Genomic DNA, 20,238 nt, shown 5'->3' with positions numbered 1-20,238 from the left:
TATCCAACCCAAGTTTCTTTCGTCAAATAGGACAGGCTTAGTTCGTTACGTGAGCACACGTTTGCCACACATGCGCACAGTTTTGTTTTTGTATCGATTTTTCTTGCAGGTTTTTTCTTTCCTCTCCAGTTTTTTTTCGCCTGGTTTTTCCTGCCATTTTTTTATTTTTTCATTCTCTTTTTCTAAAAGAATTCATTACATATTTAAAAAATTTGTAGGAATGTAAAAAATCATGTTAAACATGTATGGAGAAATATTTCTGATGTATGAAAAAATATACAACGTGTATGAAAGACTAAACATCAAAAACATATATTTGAAAAAAAATGTATTTAGAAAACTGTTAAACATGTATAAAATGTTCCTAATCTATACAAAAAACATACAATGTGTATGCAAAATAGAAATTAAAACATATGTTAGAAAAAAATTGTTAATTATAAAAAATGTCCTGATGCATATGAAAAAAGTAGACATCAAAAGATATACTTTGTGAAAATGTTAATCATTGATTGAAAAAATGTTAAATGTGTATGAAAGTTTTTCTTCTTGTAAACAGAAATACTATGTGTATGAAAAAGGTAGATATCAAAAATGAAATAACAAAAAATAGCCATGTCTTTGAAAATTTAAACGAGTAAAAAATGTTTTTGATGTATAATAAAATGTATAGTGTGTATGAGAAAAAGAAGACAGGTGTTAGAAAAAGAAAGAAACAAAACTTGTGAAAATAAGGCAACAAACAAAGGAAACCAAAAAAGAATTAAAAAAGAAAACAAAAAACCGATTAAAAACCAAAGGATAAGGTGAACAAATGAAAAACAAAATGGAAAACACAAATAGCACCGATGTAAAAAAAAAATGTAGAAGGACAGGAAAACTAAAGAAAACCGATGTAATAAAATGTATTGCCCTAACTTGAAAGCAACTGTTGGGCCAGCTCACTTAAAAAGCCTCTTGAGTCGGAAGTAGGAATCAGTACAGACTACGCACAACTCGTGATTGTTAGAATAAGTCCGAGGCATACCGTCGATCATCTGAGGACCAAGCAATCACACGAGCACGACACCGAGATTTATTAACGAGGTTCATCGATATGGCTACATCCCCAGGGCCTGACTACGGGCGCTCCTCCCCGTGACACTGTCACAATACCGCACCAGGTCGCCCTGGACACCGGCACAAGCCGCCGGCTTCCCCTGCGTTCCAGTGCTATTGTGTTGGCATAGGTTACATCGTGTGTCTACCCCCGCTATATATGAGAGGCCTAGGATACAGGTGTCCTACTAGGACACGACTCCACATCTTATGTTAACACAATACAACTACAAGTCCAACTGTAACCCACCTTGTACACAATATTCGACACAACTCCAACAAACTCCACCTTGGCGAATATTCTTTACCATCCTGAATTTATCCATGCGTCAAACTTCCATGTACATTGGACTTGAGCTTATCCCATGAGTACCGCTGCTACTCCAAAGACTCCATATGACTCCACCTGCAACTTGTAGTCCCTTATTTTCGTGACCAAAGTCAACACTCGAGCAAAATTAAGTTCCTTGTTACTCTAGTTTGCGCTCCCAACTTTCAGAGTATCAGTCCAACGCCAGCACACATTGATCACTGACCTGCGTGAAAGTGAACAACTCACATATTGGGTGTCACACATAAGAGTTACCTGAACTCAATACCACCGCTCCTTTCTCGACCGCCTGTCTGAAACTTGAAGGAATTTCACCATTGCTTATAGTCACCCTGAGTCAAATTCATAGTTGTCTCACCATATGTATGACCACCAGAGCCCTGGCCTGTCTCCATGTCCCGTGCATACCGCACGCCTCGCCGCTATTACCGCATCGAGCCTCCGCTGTCCTAGTCGAGTCTCAAGGGTCGCCAACCCACACCACTCAACCCCCACTGCAGAGTACCATCGATCATCACCGACCGATGACGAGTTTCATGCTTCCATCAGACCATTGGGCTCCAGTCCGAACTGCATGTCACTCGCTTTTTCCCAGCTGAAATAGACTCCGATTCTCAGGATCCTTACACCGTAGCCCCTCAATCCAGCTCCACCTTCAACATGACTCCATGGTAGATGATCAGTCCACCCTTGCGCCCCATCGACTCCAAGCTCTTATGTGCACCGTCTTGAATCAACCACGCACCGTAGTCTTGTCGAAGTCACACAAGCCCTCGGGGCCTGCGCCACGTGTTTCCACGCCCAGAAGTCGATCACCATCGGCATCACGCTCCTATGCCGTCGTCGCCGATCCCACCACCGTCTTCTGTACCAACCGACCTGCGTTGATCCGTCAAACTGTCCAAGTCTGACCTCAGCCGAACTTCCCCGACTGCACGACACGTTCCAGACTCCTCAAGCCGTCACCGTGACCATCACCATCCGTACACATATGTGTACCAACAAAGAAAACCAGGCAAAGTCCACATAGCCTTCTCGTGTCAACATACATGAAACCCGATTCATCACACGTCTGTAGCTGGGCTTTACTTTTCTTTTCTTTTTTCCATGATAGCATCACGATCTGACTAAGTCCTTGTGCCGTATTTTTTCCCCAAACAAATCACTTGTCCTTGCTTTTGCAGCTCTGCAGCTTCCTGCATGCACTCGTCCATGCTTCCACGCACAACATGCCGCACATGTTGGCCTCACCGGGCTTCGGCCCAGCCGCCCGTGCCATGGCCTCGTCCATTGCTCACCTTGCAGCCTGCATAGCTGCACCTGCCCCTAACTTGGGCCGCCTGAACCACACACCTATAGGCCCCTCCTGGGCCTTAGCGCGCCTTGCACAAGCCAGCCCTGCCTGGGTTCTCTTGGCAACCTTGCCGATGGCACACGCTGCCGCGGGATTCCTGCCGCTGCACGACTGATCTGTCATTGACGTCTGCGTGTGCCACGCGCCAACCAATTCGATCTCGCCAAGTCCTGCGGAACATGCCACCGCCGCTTTAGATTGATGTGCAGCACGCCAACACGCGTTGTCTATCGCCAGCTTCTCGACGAGATGTTTGTCTACGCGCCTGTCGCCGCTTGCACGCCCTTTGCTGCACGCACCACTACTTTCCGATTGCTTATTAACAGAACTCCTGCCGTCCATCGATCTTTTCCGGTCGCAGGTTTCGACCAGACCAATTCGACGAATTCCGCTCCAATCTCTAGATCAACAACCATGGCCTCAAATCGAACCTTCCTCATGATACCACTTGTTAGAATAAGTCCGAGGCATACCGTCGATCATCTGAGGACCAAGCAATCACATGAGCACGACACCGAGATTTGTTAACGAGGTTCACCGATATGGCTACATCCCCGGGGCCTGACTACGGGCGCTCCTCCCCGTGGCACCGTCACAATACCGCACCCGGTCGCCCTGGACACCGGCACAAGCCGCCGGCTTCCCCTGCGTTCCGGTGCTATTATGTTGGCATAGGTTACATCGTGTGTCTACCCCCGCTATATATGAGAGGCCTAGGATACAAGTGTCCTACTAGGACACGACTCCTCATCCTATGTAAACACAATACAATTACAAGTCCAACTATAACTCACCTTGTACACAATATTCGACACAACTCCAACAGTGATTATAGCAACGCCCAGGGATCAATCCTAGTACCGCCAGGGAGAAGTTCGACGCTCCTAGCCACTCCACCTGATTCACGTTCGATGTTAGTAGTAGGGGGAGTTCTTCTTGAGGCAATTCGAGCAAGTTTTCTCAGGGTTTTTTTCTTCTCTTTTTTTAAAAAAATCATTTTCTGCATTCATTTTTCCGTTTTATTTTATTTTTCCTTTGTTTTGTCTTTTGGTTTTATTATTTTTGTTTTCATTCTACATTTTTGTATATGTCAACATTTTTAGAATGAAAACAAAGAAATAACTTAGTGTGACGAGGATTTTCACAAATGCTTCATTAACATTTTTATATACATGATGAATTTTCTATCATTTTTTAATACATGATCAACAATATTTTTTGTACACATTCAACATTTTTTGAATGCTTAATTAACATTTTTGTAATACTTGTTCATTTTTTAAAATACTTATTCAACATTTTTCAATTGTTTTTTGTAGAGTGCAATATATATATATATATATATATATATATATATATATATAATATTTAAAGTATAAACGAAAGTACAAAAATAAAGCACAAAATGAAAACAGAAAACGTAAAAACAAACAGAAAAAGAGGCTGTGGCCTCCCCGGCGCGTGGGCCGGGCCATCTCACTCGCCCCTTCAACTAGTCCGGAGCTGGATACGCTAAAGGGTATGGGGGCGCACGGGCCTCATCAAACCCTAAACTAACTCGTCCCATCCATACACGCTTGAACGTTTCTAGTTTGTCTAAAATAAACCTTTTTGTCGGCATGTCTAAATTTTTTTTGAGGGTTAAAAAAAAATATTTCTGTCCGGTTTTGTGAAGCCGAAGCTTTTGATTTTTTTTAATTTCTCGTTTTTTCTTCTTATTTTATCATTTGTAATTTTAGACAAACTTTTCAAATGCGAACAATATCTAATTTCATGAATATTTTTAAATCATCATTTTTCAAATTTGTGGTTTTTGATTCATGAAAATTTTAGAATTCATGACCATTTTCCAAGTTCATAAACCGTTTTCAAATCCGTGAGCATTTTTTTGAATTCATGAGCTTTTTTCAAATTCACGAACTATTTTTTGGTCATGATTTTCCAAATTTGTGTACTTTTTTGAATTGATGATTTAAAAAAAACATGGATTTTCTTTATATTATGAACATTCATATAAAGTATGAAATTATTGATTGATATAAAGCCAGGAAGTCGGTTTTTCTCCTAAAACAAGTAGTAATGGTTTTTCTTGAACCAATAACTATTGTTTTTACCCTTTTTTTAGAGAGAAATCTTTGTTTTTGGCTGAATGAGGAGTGGGTGAATCGATCGGGCAAGCGAGCAGGACAGAGTTCTAATGGCTTGGCCTAATTGGGACACGATGATCGCTAGAGCTATAGTCAGCGCCTATATCGCCAGTTAGGTGTACTCATATAGCTCATGCGAGCGACGTATAATTGTTAGAATTATGTCCTAGAGGCAATAATAAATGTTATTATTTATTTCCAAATTTGTAATAAATGTTCATATTATGTGCTATAGATGCAATAGTTCTCGAGTCTGTATATCCAAGAGGCCTAGAGAAAAATTTATATGGATGTTTGGAATTATAAATGACAAAAGAGATTCCCAATCTCGCCTCTAAGACTAGCTCTAGTGTTGCATGATGGTTTTGTTTTCTCGATCATGGGCATAAGTTAGTATGGTGAGGATGCCGAAGAACACTTGTGTTAAACACACCCAGTTGATTGTTAAACCATGACATCCTTCTATCACCAGTTAATAGTTTATTACACATGACTTTAACGTTTTACATAATTCCTTATACCATGAGAATATCAAGTTCCTTCATACTGGATGATGCACTTTGAGGTTCATCAAACATCAACCATAATAGGCAGATCATCGTGGCAACTTACAGGTGCATCAAAAGACCATGACAAGAAACTTGATAACATAGCTCGAGAGTGGGATTTACTCCTTCAACGATGGAGAGATATTCTTAGGGCCCTCTCGGTATGACGATATCCATTATCGTCTAGTCATACATAACAATCGCGGGGATGTTGGAACATGAAAACCAAGAAAAGAGAACATAACTGGTAATGAGGAAACTAGCATAGTGATCAAGTTGTTGTCCACAGGGATGCTGAGAAATCTCACCTCGGGTTTGTAAAGTACCACAAAGCAAAAATTAATATCACACGGTAACTATAGGTTCACTCGATAATCATTCATGTGCATATAGGGGTCAATATGGATGTTCTCAGTTCCGCTATTGATCATTGAATGGAAGGAGTTTCGGTCATGTCTACATTCCATCGAACCTGCGGGATCACATGCTTAAGGTTCATCGATCAGTTGAGTATTAGTTGGGTTAAGAGCATGAGAGAAAATCACTAGAAAAGTTTCGGAAATAATGAAATTGTTTTAGAGAAAGAACAGGAACTGTTTAGAGGAATCAGAAAAGTTTCAGATAATCCGAGATAAAATAGGGAAGCCGAAATAGCTCCATAGAACCCTAGAATGCATTCAGAAGTAATGGGGAGGTTTAGGAATTTTTCGGAACCTCCTGGAATTTTCCAGAGGGCGTCGGGGGTTGCCACTTTTCTAGTCCCAAGTGGGGCAATCCACCTTGGGCCTTTAATCCCAATAGTGGGTTCGCCCCCTTTGCTTGGGGGCAATCCCCCTTTGGTACAACTAGGGTTGGAGGGGGGCAACTAGACCTAGATGGGGCGCACCCCTAGGGGGCTGCCCCGTCTCCCAAGGTGCCACCCCTCCCACTATTAATAGTGGAGGGGACAACCCCTCCTTTTGCACGATTCGAGGCATAGGGCTGCCATCTCTCTCGTTTCTCCACCAAAATGTTTTGTCTCATTGTAAGGCTGCTCCACCTCTAGTTCTCTGACGACACCAAGTTCTGGACGGCGAAGCGCTGTCGGATCACTGACTTCCCATGCGTGCAATCCGGCTGAGAGATTCTGCTTTTGATCTTTGTTTGACGGAGAAAATTCTTGCAGTTGGGAAGTTGTAAATCCTTGTTCCAGGAATTTGCACCAACGATCTATACCAACTCTTCTTCCGCCACAATCCAAGTTGGTAAAGATCCAACCTAATCTCAAATGCATCTTCATAGTGTCCCTGGGTTTGATTCGTAGGAGGATATTTTTATTTTCTAATGCGTTTCTCAACGATTAGAACATATGAGATGCGTGAGTATTGCATAAAGCATTTTGTAGTAGATGAGGTCTATTGCTTCATGAAAAAATTAGTAGATGAGATGGTATTGCTTAATAAAATCGTGCAAGTAGTAGAGAAGATCTAGTGATAGTAGATGTAATCTATTACTTATTGTTCTTGTTGCTCCACTTGAATGTGTGTTTTTTCCGATCTTGATGACAAAGTGGAATTCTTTTACAAAATTCTGGTTATATCCACAGTCCTTCTATGCCGCACTTAGTATGCTGGTTGACAGATCAAAGATATTCTACCTCAGTTCTTTGGCTTTCATCTTAGTTGAGACAAACAATTTTTTGCAACTAAAAGCCTTGCAGATGTGATCTACATCGGGGTCATGTGTTGAACGAAGTTTAGTATGGGGTTCGAGATTTTTTCAATTAAGCCTCGTCTTTCATACACCCCGCATGTTAATCTACGAGCAAGAATAATCATATTTGATGGTGAGCGTAAGTAGCAACGGTTTGTTATGAAACCCTAGCAACCACATAAACTGAAATTTTTGCATAAACCGATTACACACATCTATCTTGGTTTTGCAGGATATGTACGTAATGTGGTATAGTCTTCGTCATATTAATGAGATTATGGGTGAGATGTCTATATGTTGTGATTATTAACATAGCCTACGTGTCATGGTACGACATGATGGTCGGAGCAATATGATTGTCACTTTAATAATCTGCATGCCAACTTTCATGTATTGCAGTTTTTATTAGTTATAGAGATAGCAGTAATATTGCATACATATGGTGGTTACAAGTTTATTGAGGATGGACCCCGACGCAAGAGCCGTACATGAAGACGAAGGAGAAAAAGCTTAAAGAACGGGCTATGGCAGAAAAGTTCTGCAAGGGCAGCTTTTTCTGCTGGCACGACAACAATTTTTGAAACTGCTGCTATGACAAGTAGTTTTTGGCAGAAATCTGTTTTTGCTCGGATGGAAGCTATGGGTGAGGTATGACATGTACTCTCTCTGTTCCTAAATATTCGTCTTTCTAGAGATTTCAGCAAATGACTACATATGGAGCAAAATGAGTGAATCTACACTCTAAAATATGCCTATATACATCCGTATATGATAGTTCATTTGAAATCTCTAAAAAGATAAATATTTAGGAACGGCGGGAGTAGGAGCTAAGAGAACAGCCAGGTTAAATTTTTTGATGACCACATGCACACAATCACTTAGGATCAGATTGAACATAGGGCCAAAATGTTACCTTGAGAGGCTTTTGAGCATGCAACTATACGATGAGTTCATGCCATGAGGTGCATCTGGTTTATATGATGACATGATGATCAGCAAATTTGATGTGCATTTGACATGATGATCAACAAATTTATTACAGCCCAAAACAGTAGGTTAGCAAGATGGGTCATTACATCTAGTAGTAAGCGGTCCTCTCAAAGTGATAGGCGAAACTCAGTACCCGTCTCATAGTAGTAAGCCACAAGATGGTTTTGGTCTGCCATTTTCTAAAGTAAGCACCCGTAAACATGCTCAGTTTGAGAGGAACAACAAAGTCATCCAACAACAAAAAAAATGCATAAACACCTTTTCTGTTATTAAACATTCTTCAAATAAACCTAATATAGTTTAGCAACAAATTAAAAATAAGTGTGCTAGCAGAAAAATCACATAGCATATATAAATAAAAAACACGTGCCAACACCAATATAATCAGGACATCTGAGTTGATTGAAAGTCTGGCGCAACAATATTGTCTGCCATGGTGGTGGAGTTCATTGATACTCTCTCAGTTCTAAAATAGAGCGCGTCCACGCTTTTCGAGGTTCAACTTTAATCATAAATGTAACCAACAAGACCGACTGCGATGGAAGCGAAAATTATAACAGTGAATTCGTACTCAAAAGAAGTTTTCAATTATATAATTTTTGCTCTCACCGCAGTCGGTCTCGTTAGTTAAATTTGTGGTCAAAGTTGAAGCGCGAAAACCGAAGACGCGCTATATTTTGGAATGGAGAGAGTACGTAGCAGTGCATTGCCAAGCAATTTTTTAACATTCCAAGGTACCGCTTACTACTAGCTAGAGCTTGAATTTGAACTGTATTCGTGGTGAGGCGAGGCGAGTGAGTAAGCATGGACGTTGCTGCTCTATCGTCTCACACTACAAGCTCATGTTAGCGTTTCTTCTCTTTTCACTAGTCATACGGAATTAAATTTATTACTTGGACGAGCCTCGTAAAATATACAACAAAACCAACATGAACATCAAAGGACAACATAGGGAGCCCTCACACGGTACTTGCCGCTCGCTTCGGTCCACACCAAGGCCCCATGGGCGGGCTCGTCGTCGGTGGTAGGCGCAGTGAGCTTGATTTCTACCTGGAATGAGGCCGCCTGCCCTGCACCCCCGAACTCTAGCATCATCGGCGTCACGGCCACATCGATGTTGCTGGGCGAAACCCACGAGGCGTGGTACGTTGCCGGACCCTCTCCGACGCTGGTCACAGTCCTGTCGAAGTGCATCTCCCCAGTAGTAGCATTGGCCCCGAAGACCGCCACGAACGACGGATAGTTCACGTCGTTGGACGAAGAGGAGCAGTTGTACGCCGTCGAAGACCTCGTGATCGCTGCAATCTGGGTGTCGGTGTAGTTTGCGGCGCAGAGCAGCGCCACGAAGTCCTTGGGCCCGGCGTCGTACACCAGCCCGGGTCCATGGCTGAGTTGGGGCTGACTTGCCCAGAGCCCATGGCCAGCGGGCTCACCGCGGTAGCGTTGGCGCCGGCGTCCGTGATCGGGCGGTATGTGTTGTCCTTGGTGGTCGCGGTGGTCATAATCGCCGATTTGACCATGGCCGGGCTCCAGTACGCCAGTCCGGGTGCACCGCGTGTAGCAACGCCGCCATGCCGCTGGCGGGCGGGCACGCCATCGACGTCCCGGCCGCGGGACGTGGAGTTTTAAAGCTCAGGTTTGTGGACACCCCTTATTCTTATCCTTCAACATTGCTTTGAGATCTGTGCTAGACAACTAACTTTGTATATCAGATTTTTTTTGTTTCTTCAAAATAAAACAACGTATGAACTTCAAACTTTGCAAGACACTAGAACGTTCCAATTAGAATGTGAGAAGAAACTTTCAGATTTTTTTGTCAAACATAAATATACGAAATTAGATTTTTTTGTATTAAAAAATCTACTTTTTAGTATTTATATTGCACGAAAATTTTTGAAAGTTTTTCCCACATTCTAGTAAGAATGTTTTGTTGAGCTGCCAAGTTTAAAGTTCATATGTTGTTCTATATGAGAGAAACAAAAAAGACAAATGTACTCACACGAATTACGATGCAAAAATGAGTGGCTAGATAAGGGGGTGTCCCAAAGCCTGTGCTCTACAAAATGTTTACCCCCGGACGCGACCAGGAAGTCGTTGGCCAGCGCGGTTTGGCCTATCAGTCGCTGTGGATCCACAGGTGCCCACGACGTGAGTATGTTCTCCCCAGGAGCCAGTATGTCCGGCTTGAGCACGCCGGTATAACTAGGCGACGACCCCCGAGAGGAGTACACGGCAACCACTGGCACTGGCCGCGTGTCGAGGATCATCTGTTGGAACTGCACTGTCGCCGTTGGGAGCATGGTGGAGTTGATGTAGCTCAGCAGAGCCGGTGCATCTTTCGGGCGGATGAAAATGGCTGGGAGCGGAATGGTCTCCTCAAAGGACACGGCGTCCGTGATGAAGATGGCAGCGGCGACACCGGCGTCGTTCGCCGTGTACAGCTGATCGATGACACACCTAGTGTCACAACACACTACTATGCTCGTCGTTAGGTTTGCCATTGTCGACGATGAGTTGCGCGCTGAGATGGTCTCGTCGTACACCAACTTCATGTCCACCACCCAAGCGTAGGCGGGGTACGCCGTGAAGCCCGTTATGGTGCCTTGCGTCGTGCTGCCGTATGACACGGTGCCGGAGAACATTGTCCGGTCTACCGATCCAGCGGCGACGGTGAGTAGCCATGGGATGTCGTTGTGCATCAGGCCGGGGCTTGGGCCGGCGTTTCCTGCTGAAGCCTACACGAGGATACCGCTTTCCATGGTGGCTAAAGCGGCTATCGCAACCGGGTCCTCATACAGCGGCACAAAGTCAAAGCCCATGGAGATGGAGATGACGTCGACGCCCGTCCGCGATCGCCGCGTCCATGCCAGCCAGCACGTTAGATGTGTACGGGCCCTTGTCCCAGATGACCTTGTACATGACAACATGAGCACTGTTGGAATTTTGCTAGTAGGCCTTTGGCCCAAAGCCCAACTAAAATTCTGAAATTCTCTTAGCCCATTCATGCACACATGTGAGTGGAGTGAGTGAGGCTAAAGTTTAGTCCCACCATGGAAGTTGAGAGGGAGTTGCACCTTTTTATAAGGTAAGCTCTTCTACCACTTGTATGAGCATGAGAAGAGGAGACCTACACGCGTGCTCCTCCTCCTCGGTCGCCTCGCCACGCCACGCCTCGTCACGACGCATCGCGGGTTGCGGGATTGAGCCAAGACGAGGACAGAGCTATGCACATTGTCTATATTTTTGCTGCTCGGGAAAATTAATAAGTCATTAATTAATAATTAATGGACGCGTTAATTACTGAACCGTTTCCAATTCTTTTGTATCGCGACTCACATGGGGTTTACTCCCACGACCTATCCGGCCCCACTATATAGTCAGGCAGACACCTACCCTAGCCACCCCCAGTTCGTATGGTTTCGCACCACCGTTTCAGATCATTGCGCCGCCACACAAGTCTTCTCCACCCTCCTTCCAGCGTGCACCGCGAGAAGGGACATCAGGCCTCCGGAACCCCGCCACTCGTGATCCTGTACGGGAGAGGGGCGATCAGGTTTTTGGGGAGCGCACTCGCGCGACTGCTGGCAGCGACGACTTCGCCAACAATGATTTCTTCCCCGACCTCGGCAACCTCATCCTCAACAACATGGCCGAAAACATCAACGCTGGCGGTGCTGCTGTCGCTGCACCGTATGTGATTCTATCCTTCTTGTTCGAGATCATGGTAGAATTCATGTTTCTAGTATGTGCCCTAGATGTGATCTGTTCATCTACTTTGCTAGTTCTCATGATTAGTTTAATCTCTGCTAGTGTTGTCATGATTTGTCTTCTGTTTATTCGGATTAAAATTCGTAGTAATTTGCTCGTATATTCAACAATCCAAAAACCTAATCATAGGAAATTTACTCCGACTGGTTTTGCTGCGCATTTGAAGGCGCTTGCCTTTAAGGGGGTGCAATATAAGAGGTGGCGCATGAGAGTAGTCTACTGGTTTCAGACCATGTGTTGCTATGACGCCACTAAGGACAGGCCTGAGGGTGATCTTAATCCAGCACAGTTGGAAGCTTTTGAGAAGATAGATACCCTCTTTAAAGGCGCCCTTCTGAGTGTTCTTGAGGATTTCATTGTGGATTCGTATATGTCGACAACGGCAAGGACATGTGGGCTGCGCTCAAGGCCAAGTTTGGGGCCTCGGACGCAGGCAACGAGTTGTACATCATGGAGCAATTCTATGACTACAAGATGACTGATGAGCGCTCTGTTGTCTAGCAAGCTCATGAGATAGAATCACTCGCAAAGGAACTCGAGTACTTCAAGTGTGTGTTGTCGGACAATTTTTTTGCCGGAGGCATCATTGCCAAGCTTCCACCTTCGTGGAACAATTTTGCTACTTCCCTGACACACAAGAGACAGGAGTTTTCCGTTGCGGATCTCATTGGTACTCTTGATGTTGAAGAGAAGGCGAGAGCAAAAGACACACATGCTCGAGTTGCCGAGGGGGCTTCTAGTGCCCACATGGTATAAAAGAAGAACTTCTAGCCCAACAAGTTCAAAAATAACAAGAACAAAACTCAGGGCAAAGGAAAGTTTGATGCAAAGAACAAGCCGTCACATTCTACCAACTTCAAGAAGAATTCTCACAAGAAGGGGAAGGGACTTTGCCATATCTGCGGTGATCCTAATCACTGGGCTCCGAAGTGTCCTAACCGCTTTGAGGAGCGCGAACATGATAAGAGGGGCAAGTCCGCTAATGTTGTCATCGGTTAAAAGATCGAGGTTGTCGCCTAGAGGGGGGGTAAATAGGCGCTTTAAAATAATTATGGTTTATGCTTGAACAAATGCGGAATAAACCTAGGGGTTAATTTTTCAAGCACAAAACCTAAAACAACTAGGCTCACCTATGTGCACCAACAACTTATGCTAAGCAACATAAGCAACTATGTGATAGCAAGATATATGACAAAGAACAATATGGCTATCACAAAGTAAAGTGCATAAGTAAAGGGCTTGGGTAAGAGATAACCGAGGCACACAGAGACGACGATGTATCCCGAAGTTCACACCCTTGCGGATGCTAATCTCCGTTTGGATCAGTGTGGAGGCACAATGCTCCCCAAGAAGCCACTAGGGCCACCGTAATCTCCTCACGCCCTTGCACAATGCAAGATGCCGTGATTCCACTAAGGGACCCTTGAGGGCGGTCACCGAACCCGTACAAATGGCGACCCTTGGGGGTGGTCACCGAATCCGTACACTTTGGCAACCCTTGGGGGCGGTCACCGGTACCCGTCAAATTGCTCGGGGCGATCTCCATAACCTAATTGTAGACCCCGACACTTGCCCGGAGCTTTACACCACAATGATTGAGCTCCGAACAACACCAACCGTCTAGGGCGCCAAGGCACACAAGAGGAACAAGCTCTAGGGTGTCCAAAACACCCAAGAGTAACAAGCTCAAGGGTACCAAGCACCCAAGAGTAATAAGCTTCTCAACTTGTAACTTCCACGTATCACGTGGAGAACTCAAACCGATGCACCAAATGCAATGGCAAGGGCACACGGAGTGCCCAAGTCCTTCTCTCTCAAATCCCACCGAAGCAACTAATGCTAGGGAGGAAGATGAGAGGAAGAACAAGAAGGAGAACACCAAGAACTCCAAGATCTAGATCCAAGGGGTTCCCCTCACATAGAGAAGAAAATGATTGGTGGAAATGTGGATCTAGATCTCCTCTCTCTTTTCCCTCAATAACTAGCAAGAATCCACGGAGGGATTAAGAGTTAGCAAGCTCGAAGAAGGTCAACAATGGGGGAAGAACACGAGCTCAAAGGATAAGGTTCATTCGGGAAGAAGACCCCCTTTTATAGGTGGGAAAAAATCCAACCGTTATGCTCACAGAGCGGTACTACCGCTAGGGCGGTAGTACCCCTTTGAAACACAACAACGAGGAGGCAAAAAGGCCAGAAGAACCGTCAGAGCGGTAGTACCGCTTGACCTCATGGTACTACCGCTAGGGGTAGCGGTACTACTGCTAAGGGTAGCGGTACTACTGCTTGCGAGCGGTACTAAAAAATTACATCCGGGCCTACCACCACAGGACTTGGGACGAGTTTTTGGTCCGGAGCGGTACTACCGCTGTAGGAGCCGCGGTAGTACCGCTCTAGAGCGGTAGTAAAAAATTATATCCGCTCCAATTCGGGGTAGTACCGCTGCAGCCTTTTCAGAACACCAAAACGGCCACAACTTTTGCAAACAGACTCTGAATTCGTTGAAACCAAGTTTGTTGGAAAGCTAGTGACAAGGGCTAACACAATCTTTAAAGAAATATCAATAAGAAGCAAATTAGAAAAGGCCCATAAGAAAATGGTGAGAACCCTTTCTCGGATAAGACCGGTAAAACCTCCAACACCGAAAACATCATAGAAGACGCATGCGAACTCCGTTTTCGATGAACTCAAGCTTGTCATCAAGATGACTATAAGCTCTAAGACTCACAAATAGATCCAAACAAGAACCAAGAAACATGATGCAAGGATGCAATGGTTTGATCTCTCTACTAATGATACAATCAAGCTACCAACTTGAGAGCCCCCTTGATAGTACGGCAAACGATCCTATAACCCGGTCTCCCAACTACCACCATGAGACCGGTAAAATAGAAAACCTATCAAGGGAAAACCTTTGCCTTGCACATGGTCCACTTGAGCTAGATGATGACGATCTCGACTCCCTCAAGTTGGACCACCTTTCTTGATTGCGTTGGCTCGATGAAGACTAGATGATTGCGCCCCCATAGTGCACTATGGGTGAGCCACTCTTCGGCTCATGTTCACAAGTCCATCGTCACCACAATGGGCGGCAAGCTTCAAGCACTTGATCTCTTCGTGATGCATCACTTAAACTCGCACACCGCATCCTAACCCCACAAAGAACTCTCACAAAGACCACGGGTTAGTACACAGAGCGTAATTGACAATGCTTACCATACCATGGGATCACTTGATCCCTCTCGGTACATCTTCTACGCTTTGTGAGTTGATCAACTTGATTCAATCTTGACTTAGTCTTGATCAACCTTAAATCTTTCCAACTCTATTCATTTGGATGATGTCTTGAAGGTAAACATGAATGATCACACAATCTTCTTCTTCAAGACATGCTTGCAATAAGCTCAACACTCACATGTCCAATCTTTGGATAATTCCTTAATAGCACCTTGGTCAACTCATAAACTCCTTGAAACCAACACATGGACTTCAAGAAAAGCCTATGGACAAAACCTTCAAATATAACTCAAGGCAACCATTAGTCCATATAGATTGTCATCAATTACCAAAACCAAACATGGGGGCATCGCATGTTCTTTCAATCTCCCCCATTTTGGTAATTGATGACAATCACTTTCAAGAGAGTTTATACAAGGAGTTATGCATCACCATGCAATGCAACAACCAATGATGCATGAGAATGGGATGCAAATGCTTAGGAACCAAAACCAAAGCAAGGAGAAAACTCTGAAGACTTCTCCAGAAAACTCTCTAAAACTCCTCCCCCATTGGCATTGATTGCCAAAATGGGTGAAAAGATTAGAAGGCCAATATAAAGAGTGTTCCTCCATAAATTGTGTGTCTCTAAAAAAGAGAGTGGAATGCAATACACATATCCAATGGTAAATACTTGGAGGAAGACAAACTATATTGAGGCCCAAAGATTGCAAAAGAATGATATGCCACAAAGACATAACAAAGAGAGAAACAAGAAATCGAGCACTCAAAATATACCAATAAAAGCAAGCAATCAAAGGATATCAATTGAACCAACTAGACCAAAGATCCTATGAGACACATGAATGAAGGATATTATGATATGAGAAAAGGAGAGTTCTAAATAAGCTAGTGAAGCTCCCCATGATTTGTGCACACATAATAATTTTTGTATTTGGATACAAAGTGCACAAAATAGGATCATAGCTCCCCCAAAATCAATAGAAACAAACAACAAGTGCAAGTGAGCATAAAGGAAACTAAGCCTAGGACTTGCAATAAACACATGGTTGAGCAACATGTAAAAGAGGCAACTTAAGAATAGGCTCAACCAAAATGATGTGTGTGAGTCATGGAAAAGCACATGAGAGGACTAATATACGGATGATCATAAGCATCAACATAGTCTCGAATGAATGAGATACACGGTGCAAAGCCTTTCATTCTCACACACAACTAAGCAAATGGGTTCACAAGAACACTAAATATGCAAAATGAATAACCAACACTTGTGACAACCCAAGGTGAAGATAGAAAGCATAAGCATCATCAAGACAGGGGATACCAATTAAGATGACAAAAGCCTCGTCAAGACAAGCATGAGGAAAATAATCTTCACCACACAAGAGTGCATCAAGATGCAACGAGATAAGACACACAATCAAGGTAAAAGCTTTCACAGAGCCACCAAAGAAATAACATAAGAAAGACAAGGTGGACGTGAAAGAAAGGATATCATCTAGAGATGTAATTTCTCTCAAGTGTATAAGGGTCTAGGTAGACGAAATCATGACGATATATATATCTACAAAGAAGGATGTACACCCGAAATAGTTACAACACGAAGGAACAAGATATCCAAAAGGAAGTCATACATATACCAATAAGATATGTGCTTGGAAGCATAGCCCAAGGCTAGATATGGTCTTATTGTATATAAATGAATTCCTACCACACAACCATCAAAGACATCACAACTAGCAACAAGAGATCATTGTTGGGATGCTTTGAGAAAGGAAACAAGTATCACAAGAAAGAAAGAATAACATGCCATGATACAGTCTACACACGATTGATGCAATAATGTGTGCATGTAGTAGATGATGATACTTGTTATTGAGATAGCATTGTAAGGATGTAGTAGATACCAATTGAAGGTAGAAAGTAGTTCATTGATCATCCTAGCTTGACTCCAATAAGCACATGATGACAACACCTTCCTTTTGAATGAGCCGAGTATCCAATGCATCTCCAATTGTTCCTAAAACAACAACACAAACAAAATGGTACCCAAACTCATTGGGACCAAAGAGTTAGAGAACCAACAATACATAGGACAAACTCCACATAGATGTGTGCATATAGATATGAAAATGAATCTCATGCACATCTCATCCAATTTGAGACTTGGTGGAGTTTCCCCTATATATTGGGTCAAAGAAAGAAAACATGCCAAAGGAACTACATGAAGTTAAAATGCATGCTCAACACTTTCAAGAACCGATACCAAAATATAAGGAAAAAACCAAGTGAAAAGGATACCAAATGGAGAAATCATCACTTGGAAGATATCATTAAAAGATACATCAAGGAATGAGATATCCATTGGAACACACAAAAAAAGATGGCAAACTTCCAAAGGAGAGGATGGTTCCAAACAAGCCAAGCTCTCTACAAAGTTTCATGCTGGCACAAAGTACCAAAAGAAATGACTTGCCATCCACCAACACACACTTAATATGGATCACAAGATGAGTGTTTTATAGAAAATAGGATAGCTCCCCCAAGACTAGTGCATTATAGAGAATTTACATTTGAATACAAAATGCACAAGGTGGGATCACCACTTTCACTATATCTAGGAAACACTAAACAAGATCAAGAAAATGACAAGATACACAAGTGGTATGGAAAACAATGGGAGTTGACACAATCCTAGGCACGAGATAAGGCAAATAAAAGCAAAGGCCAATGTAAAGATGATCAATAATTTCTACCACACATAAGTGAGTACCAATTGTCATAAGACAAGAAGTATTTGGAAATAATTCCCGTTGGTAGATAGCAAGGATATCCAACATCATCTTCACACCAAACACAAGCAAATTGCAACTTGTAGAGCTAACATGCCACCTAGGAACAAGATAATCTACAATATCAACACTAGGTGACAAAATCTCAAATGTACACATTTCTAGGCTAGTAATATACATAGCATATTACTCCCCCATAATGTGATACCAATGAAGAAAACTTAACAAGAGGCAATAAGAGGATCCAACAAGAGATAATTAATGGACAATTTAGAATTTGAATTTCTCATGAGAAGACATACCACATAGCAACTAGATAATCTTGAAATATCAATACTAGATGGTATTACTCATGTACACACATTTATAGGATTGTGAGGGGCACAAAGCACATCACTCCCCCATAATGGGATATTCCATTAATCTCTCACAAGAGCCAACTAAGAAATAAACAAGATGCAAAAGGCTCAATGCATGACACACACATACATGATGTGCAAACCAACACAGACATACTTGATTGCTCAAGATAATCAAGTTGGAAGCACAACATATACAAACACATGCAAGGAACAAAACCAAAACATGCAAGTGGGCAAGTAACTTTCAATGTAAACAATTTAAGTATAAGTTACCGCAAGGAGGCACATTGGATATAAGATATAAGCTTGATGATTCAATTGACTTGGCTTGAGGCAATAAGAGAGATGAAGTCCCCTTAATTCTTCATAATGTAGCCAAGTGTCCAATGCCCTCCAACAACACCTATTGATCAAGTTTGAGCTAGTTGGTCCCCAACCAAGTTGGGTCCTAAGAGGTTAGTCACAATAGGCTTGGCTACCCAAATGGTTCTTTGCTTCAAACCACTTTGAGTACCAACAAACTTGGCAAACACATTGCCAACCTTATCCTTCCCAAGATAATAGACATCATCAATGATAATTGGGTTGGATGAGGTACCATTTGTGCATGAAGAAGCGACATGACCTTTTTCACGACATAGGTAGCAACGTCTACTCTTTACTTTCTTCTCACTTGATTTCTCAACTTGAGATTGAGAATGAGAGTGAACTTGTGGCTGCTTCCCTTGTTGCTTGTCACTAATGGCCTTCTTATTCAAAGGGCAAGATCTAACATGATGCCCTTCAATTTTGCACTGAAGCAAATGATCTTGGCTGAATTCTTGACTTGTTTTTGGCCCTTCTTCTTGTTGCTCTTGGACTTCTTCTTCCTATTGGAGTTGAATCCAAGTCCACCTTTGTCATTGGGGGATTTTTGCACACTCAAGATATTGTTGAGTGTGGCCTTCCCTTCATGACACTTTTCCAAGTCTTTCTTCAAAGAAGTGACTTGGGCCTTGAGCTCTTTGATTTCCTCTACATGGTTAGTCTCAACACAAGTACTAGAGAAAGTATAAGCTTCATCATTAGAGCAACAAGGCAAGGAAAGCAATTCATCACAAGATGTACCAACATTGTGAGTAGATGAATTACAAGGACTAGCACATGGCAATATAACACTTTGACTAGATGTAGTGCTAGTATCCACATGAGGCTCACTAGATGTTACCTTAGCAAGCATGGACTCATGAGCTATCTTTAGCACATTATGGGATACTATAAGATCATCATGAGAGTTTGAGAGCTTTTCATGACTTTCTTCCAATTTCCCATATTTGCTAGATAGCAACTCACGTTGAGCCCGTAGCTCAACATTCTCCTTCAATATGGATGCTTCACAAGAGATAGAGTTAGTAGCACAAGCATGATCATTAGCAACAAGAGGAGAAGACAACTTGGCAAGCTCTTTTGAATATGAAGCTTTAAGTTGAGCATGAGACTCGATGAGTTTGATGAGCTTACTCTTAATGACCCTTGAGCCATTTTTGAGGTGCTCAAAGTCCTCAAGGAGTTTAGCATGCGCAACTTCAAGCTCCTCATTTTTAGTTTCAAAATCATTGGCCACCTCAAGAGCTCTATCACGAGATTCCCTTACTCTATATAATTCTAGAGCAAAAGTCTCCTCAAGAGATTCCTTGGTGATTTGTTCAAGTTCAAGAGCTTGAGAGAGGTCTGCAATCTCATTAGCGTAATAACGCTCATGACCTTCCATTTTCTCAATGGTGACCTCATGCTCCTCGAGATGAGATTCCAACTCCTCAATATATTTCTTGCCCTCAATGGCAATGGACATAATTTCCATGAAGTTGGAACGAGCAATTTTATTTTTATGAAGAGCTTTAAAAACCATTTCCCCCTTAATTTTTAAGGAGGCAACATTATCA

At 42.9% G+C, this 20,238-nt stretch overlaps 1 pseudogene; it reads right to left on the bottom strand.

Moving 5' to 3' along the window:
- Positions 1–9,096: 9,096 nt before the first annotated feature.
- The window catches only part of LOC119281615, a 60,513-nt pseudogene continuing 49,371 nt past the window's right edge, over positions 9,097–20,238 (bottom strand).

Source organism: Triticum dicoccoides, chromosome 3B (assembly GCF_002162155.2).
Source record: "Triticum dicoccoides isolate Atlit2015 ecotype Zavitan chromosome 3B, WEW_v2.0, whole genome shotgun sequence".
Taxonomy (NCBI): Eukaryota; Viridiplantae; Streptophyta; class Magnoliopsida; order Poales; family Poaceae; genus Triticum; species Triticum dicoccoides.
This window is presented reverse-complemented; position numbering and strand designations above follow the sequence as displayed.